Source organism: Zeus faber (assembly GCF_960531495.2).
Source record: "Zeus faber genome assembly, contig: SCAFFOLD_26, whole genome shotgun sequence".
NCBI lineage: Eukaryota > Metazoa > Chordata > Actinopteri > Zeiformes > Zeidae > Zeus > Zeus faber.
The window spans coordinates 1,304,951-1,311,494 of record NW_028293125.1 but is presented as its reverse complement, the minus strand read 5'-3'; positions in this window follow the sequence as shown (position 1 = coordinate 1,311,494).

The following is a 6,544-nucleotide window of genomic DNA, read 5'->3' as shown; positions in this document are numbered from 1 at the left end:
TTCTTCATAATATTGTTCTTATACTGTAGCTAACCAATAATAAATGAAATACTTTTTACCATTAATGCAACTTCTGGTGCTCCTTCGTTTTGCTGATGGCCTTCTAGTCTGGATCATACGTTGTGAGGTTAAGCTTAATGCAGGCGTTGAGGCTTCCATCAGTTAAACTTAAGCGTAGGATGGTCTTAATGTTTCTCAGATGCGAGAAAGACTGCTCACATGCATTTGTAAAGCCAAACATGGTCAATACGGCATTACTCACACGCTGCATTGTGTGCTGTGTGACGGGACGCTCGTTCCAAGTTTTAAGAATCAGCTGGTCTTCAGTTTCAAGTTCAAGTTCAAGTTCAAGAGATTATTTGTCACATACATATTGAAGTTTTTTCGACTTCTGTCCACTTTTGTTCAGCTGATTGGTCCGACTCGAGGCAGGGAGTTTTCTTAATGTTTGTCTGTCTTACAGAGGGGATCGGCGCATGGGCTCGTAAGCAGTCCAGCAGTGGAACGCCATTCCTCCTGCTCCCAAGAGGATCATTATTATCCACAATTATTATAATGATCCTCAGTGATACATATAATTGTGGCCTGCGTGCCGCAAGTTGAAATGAACAGTAAAACTTTCGCCATGTCGGCGCACCACAGCCATCTCCTTCCCTAAGCCCTTACCTGTGGGCAGAGACTTCCACAAGTTGCGCCTGAGCAGAGACCCGGTAGGGGCAGGGCGCCGAGTAAATGGCGCCTTGGTAAATGGAGTCTTTATGTTGTCCGCAGCCGGTGCTTGACTACTTTGTCCGCCACATTTATATTTTGAATTTTATTTTCAAGTTGTAATTTCTCTTACCTGTTTTACTTTAAAATGACACAGAATAATAATTTATTACTTGTTAATTGTGATGAAAAATTTTAGCTCAAAATTGTATGCGAGCCATATACCGTCATCAAAAGAGCCGTAATTGGCTCGCGAGCCATAGGTTCCCGACCCCTGCTCTAGATTGATTCAATCTTTAAGCTTACTCAGATCTTCCCTGATCGGAACAATATCTCAGTGAGTCGTCACCTTCACTTTTCGGGAATCTTGTGTTGCCTTTGCTGGACCTGTCCAGACGACTCCTTGTTGGATATCTTACGGCCGGTCTCTGACTGCCGCTGGGCACACAACCTGGACACGAAGAGAGTCTCATCATCGTCGCCAGATTGTTGGATAAATTATCCTAGGTGGTCGGTGAGGTTAATCTGCCCGCTACAGGAAAACAAAACTGAGAGTATTAAAGATAATTATTCTGCAAAATAAAGAGAAAGATACCGTCATGCTTCAAAGCAGTGTTCTGATCAGTCTACCCCTATTACTGACGAAGAGGGCTTTATACCAAAGAGAGGTTGTGTGTCAGGTGTCATTTACAACTCTGATCCTCAGTCATATCCCTGGGTGTTCCCCCAAACAGTGATTTAACAGTCAAACTTCGGTCACAGACACAATCCTACTGTACCATAAAACAAACACACAACGCTCTTTTAAGTCCCTCTTGTCCTTATCCTTATCTCCACACAAGGTTAAGTGAAGGATGGAATGTGGTCTGGTTTTTCCAATACTACAACTGAAATGTTTTAGACAGTTTTTACACACAGACACACACAGACAATTTTTTTGTCTCTTTATATTAACTCTGAGTGACTCATAAAAACCCATAGACAACGAGTTTTATAACTAAGTAACATACAAAAGGCTATTGTCCTGTATAAAACATGTAAAACCTCATTCAAATAGTTGATCATGTGCATTTTTCTCTCACAGCCTACATACGTGCAACTGCGGCTCTAGCGCATGCCACTGTGATTGCACTGACGTTTCACCTTCTGGACTTGATAGACCTGCTGGCTAATTTAAGGGTCTTATTGGCCCGACTTAATGGCCTTGTTGGCCGACTTGAAGGACCTGCTGGATGCGTTGCCAAGCCCGCTTTGCGCACTCAAAGTTGTACTGCCACTGCGGTCCAGGCCTTTTGCCCGTTCCTCCAAGCCTGGCTGTCTGTTTGGGCCCACGAGTTCTGTGGAGCCTCAGCCTTCCGAGGGGTCTGAGGGTTCCGTGGGCCCTGGGTGTTCTGACATCATTGCTCTCAGCAATGCCTTGAGGTGAGGCCAATCTTTTTACTCTTAAGCCCTCACCACATGTAGCTGTACTTGGCTATACAGCGAGCTTAACACTCTTGCAATAAGTACCCAGAGACAGGAGCGCACTTTTGGTATCGTTAATGAAAGCGGTGTAAAACTGTGGAACAGTAGAGAAATATGCAGATAAACGATCAATCTCTATGCAGATGTAGATAACGTGTTAATACGTTGTCATAGCGCCCACATTGTATACATACAACAATAACATGAATTATCTCACAAATTGTGCTTTCTCAAGGGCAGTGAAGAGGCTGATGGAAGAGATGTTAATCCGGGTCTGGGACATGATCAGATTGGCTGAGTGTGCCTTGATCTGTTTATGCCTGTTCTGATTTTACTATTATATTATTATACTATCATCCAAATGCTATGATGTTGCAATACTGACTGCGCGGGGGGCACACCGGGAGGCAGAACAACCGTGTTTTGGTTGCATCTAAATTTTTTAGTATGGCTTTTAAGTTGGTTTTTAACTGTATTTCTGTGTTTGTATTGGAACTGATTTTTTTAATGTGGCTTTTAAATCAGTTTTGAAACTGTATTTCTGTATCAGGATTGGGTCTGAATTTTTGGGACACATCATCAGTAGTGGACCCCAGGACCATGAGGTGTTTGACCATTATCACTAGACACCCTCGCCTGAGGAAGGCCCTCCCGTGGTTGATCAAGCCTCGGAGTGTGTCCCATAGCCAATTGGAGTTCAATTTGGGTTATGCTCGATTGTGGGTAGGCAAAGAGTTTTGCTAAGCATTAATTTAGAATGATTTATGTTAAGAGTTTTGCTAAACATTAATTTTGAATGACCAATTTACTAATGCTTCATGCAATTATGCCATGTCAAGGTTGGTATGGTAAATTATAAAAAAAAAATAAAAGGTTACGTTTAATAGGTAAGTATTTAGAGGTGTCTTGTGTTCCTACTTTGTGTCAGGGTCTTCTGTAGGTTCAGAATGAAGTTAGCTCCTCGGCACATCTGAATTTATGGGGCATAGCTCCACCCATTTTTTGGAATAAACTCCTTTTATTTTCTTTGTTTTCTTCCAATAAAAATCCTAATTGGTTTTAAACAATTGGGGATGGGGGGATGGGTTTTAACCAACTTCATCTTTCATTTTCATAAACGTCCTTTACTTACTCAACTTACTACGCCGGATCGAGCTGTACACTCTACCTTCATCCACTCCCTCATTTTCATGAGGGAAAGGAGGATAGAAGAGAGAAGATAGAAGATAACGTATTGTCAGACGATTTAAAATGCTGAAAAGGCGGTTAGGTTAAAAGCTTGTATGTGCGCCCCACACTGTGTTGGTGTGGGGCGTGGTTGTGTGTTTGGGCGCCGCGCCCCTGCATCGATCTGGTCGCGATTCGCCTATCTCTCCCAGTGCCAAAACGTATATTCACAAATACACCACACAATAGGCCTAGGGCTTGCGGGATGGGTGGGGTGCAAGCTATATAGGTGGGGATGCAGCGGGCAGCTGCCATCTTGCCTGTCACGCTCCTGCCCCAGCGTGCTTCTCGTCCGTTACGAAATGTTAATCCGACTCATATTGGCTTAGAATGCATACACTCGCACACGAATCCTACTCCAAGCAACACTCCACCAGACCAGGGTCTGCGGGGCAGGAGGGGTGTGAGTGATTCAGGGTCAACTTGCCTGAAGGACTTGCATCCCCAACCCCGCAATTTTGACTGCAATAGGCAACAGTACACATTTAGCACTGGGGTTTTCCGGGATGGACAGACAGGCGGTCCTATCACACACACACACACACATGCACACACCACCACACCTTCTTTGAATGCACCCCAGCAGCCTTCTGGTTGCATTACTCTCCTTTTCTCCCTCATTTACTGCCATAACTATGACAGGAAGAGGCCAGGTGACCATTTGTCATTCCAGTTTTCCTGGACCTAATCAACTGTTTTTCATTACATGTTGTCGTCCAATGTTAATTTTTTTGTGTAAATGTTTTCAGGTTCTATGTTTAATTGTCTCACCGGCCATGATTCTCTCCCTCTTGGGGTAGTGATCAGTTGTTTATAGACCCAAACATGATAAATAGTTTTCCAAAGAGGGGGGTTGGTGGTGGTTCTCTTTGACCAAAAACTGTGCTCTTGTCATCCTACAGGTCATCCACTGGACAGAATTATTGCAGCAGTTCTTGATGATTTAAGAATTAATAAAGTGTTGCATTGCAGGTGGAGAACTTGAGCTACACTTGCGGACTAACTCTGTCCTAGATGCAATGGCATGCAAATACTCTTTGTTGTATGCCCAGCATGCTGACAGGATGGGTTGAAAATAAATAAATAAAAAATAAAATCTCCACGAATTACTCTGTGTGGCAGGATCAGACAAAAGGTCAAACATGTATTTGTCGAGTTAAAAAACGCATTTTCAGCCCATTTAAACGTCGAAAAGGCGGATCGGTTAAACGCTACAGTCATTACTCTGTGTGACAGTGTCAGGCAGTTTAAATACTATGATGAACTAGTATGTGCTGCTAAAGTGTTGTTTGTCAAACAGTTGTAGGTCCTTCTAACATTTATTTTTCGATTAATGATTATTTTTATCAACGTCTGCACATGTGGGAAAAAACGCATTTTCAGCCGATTTAAACGCCGAAAAGGCGGATCGGTTAAACGCTACAGTCATTACTCTGTGCGACAGTGTCAGACAGTTTAAATACTATGATGAACTAGTATGTGCTGCTAAAGTGTTGTCTGTCAACGAGTTTTAGGCTCATATAAAATGTATTTTTCGAGTTATGAGTATTTTCAGAATTTTGGACGGTTTGCTGCCTTGCTGAATTAGAGAAACACCGAACCAATGTCTCTTTATAGGTGAATGATTCAGAATGCTGCAGTACACCATATCATTTTAATTAATATGAGGAACAATTATGTGCTTAAGTCTTTCTCAAAGACGGTTTAAATACAATGATAAACTAGTATGTGCTGCTAAAGTGTTGTTTGTCAACCAGTTTTAGGCCCATATAAAATGTATTTCTCGAGTTATGATCATTTTCATCAAAGTCTACACATGTGGGAAAAAACGCATTTTCACCCGATTTAAACGTCGATTTGGCGGAACGGTTAAACGCTTCAGCCATTACTATGTGACAGTGTCAGACAGTTTAAATACAATGATAAACTAGTATGTGCTGCTAAAGTGTTGTTTTTCAAACAGTTTTAGGCCCATTTAAAATGTATTTTTCGAGTTATGATCATGTTCAGAACTTTGGACGATTTGCTGTCTAGCTGAATTAGAGAAACACCGAACAATTGTCTCTTTGTAGGTGCATGATTTTGAATGCAGCAGTACACCATATAACTTTAATTAATATGAGGAACAATTATGTGCTTCTTAAGTCTTTCCTAAAGACAGTTTAAATACAATGATAAACTAGTATGTGCTGCTAAAGTCTTGTTTGTCAACCAGTTTTAGGCCCAAATAAAATGTATTTTTCGAGTTCTGATAATTTTCATCAAAGTCTACACGTGAGAAAAAACGCATTTTCAGCCGATTTAAACGTCGAAAAGGCGAATCGGTTGAACGCTTCAGTCATTACTCTATGTGACAGTGTCAGAAAGTGTAAATACAATGATAAACTAGTATGTGCTGCTAATGTGTTGTTTGCCAACCAGTTTTAGGCCCATATAAAATGTATTTTTCGAGTTATGATCATTTTCCGAACTTTGGACCGTTTGCTGTCTAGCTGAATTAGAGAAACACCGAACCATTGTCTCTTTGTAGGCGCATGATTTAGAATGCTGCAGTACACCATATAACTTTAATGAATATGAGGAACTATTATGTGCTTCTTAAGTCTTTCTCAAAGACAGTTTAAATACAATGATAAACTAGTATGTGCTGCTAAAGTCTTGTTTGTCAACCAGTTTTAGGCCCATATAAAATGTATTTTTCGAGTTCTGATAATTTTCATCAAAGTCTACACATGTGGGAAAAAACGCATTTTCAGTCGATTTAAACGTCGAAAAGGCGAATCGGTTAAACGCTTAAGTCATTACTCCATGTGACAGTGTCGGACAGTTTAAATACAATGATGAACTAGTATGTGCTGCTAAAGTGTTGTTTGTCAACCAGTTTTAGGCCCATATAAAATGTATTTTTCGAGTTATGATCATTTTCAGAAATTTGGACGATTTTCCGTCTAGCTGAATTTGAGAAACACCGAACCATTGCCTCTTTGTAGGTGCATGATTTAGAATGCTGCAGTACACCATATAACTTTAATTAATATGAGGAACAATTATGTGCTTCTTAAGTCTTTCGCAAAGACAGATTAAATACAATGATAAACTAGTATGTGCTGCTAAAGTGTTGTTTGTCAACCAGTTTTAGGCCCAT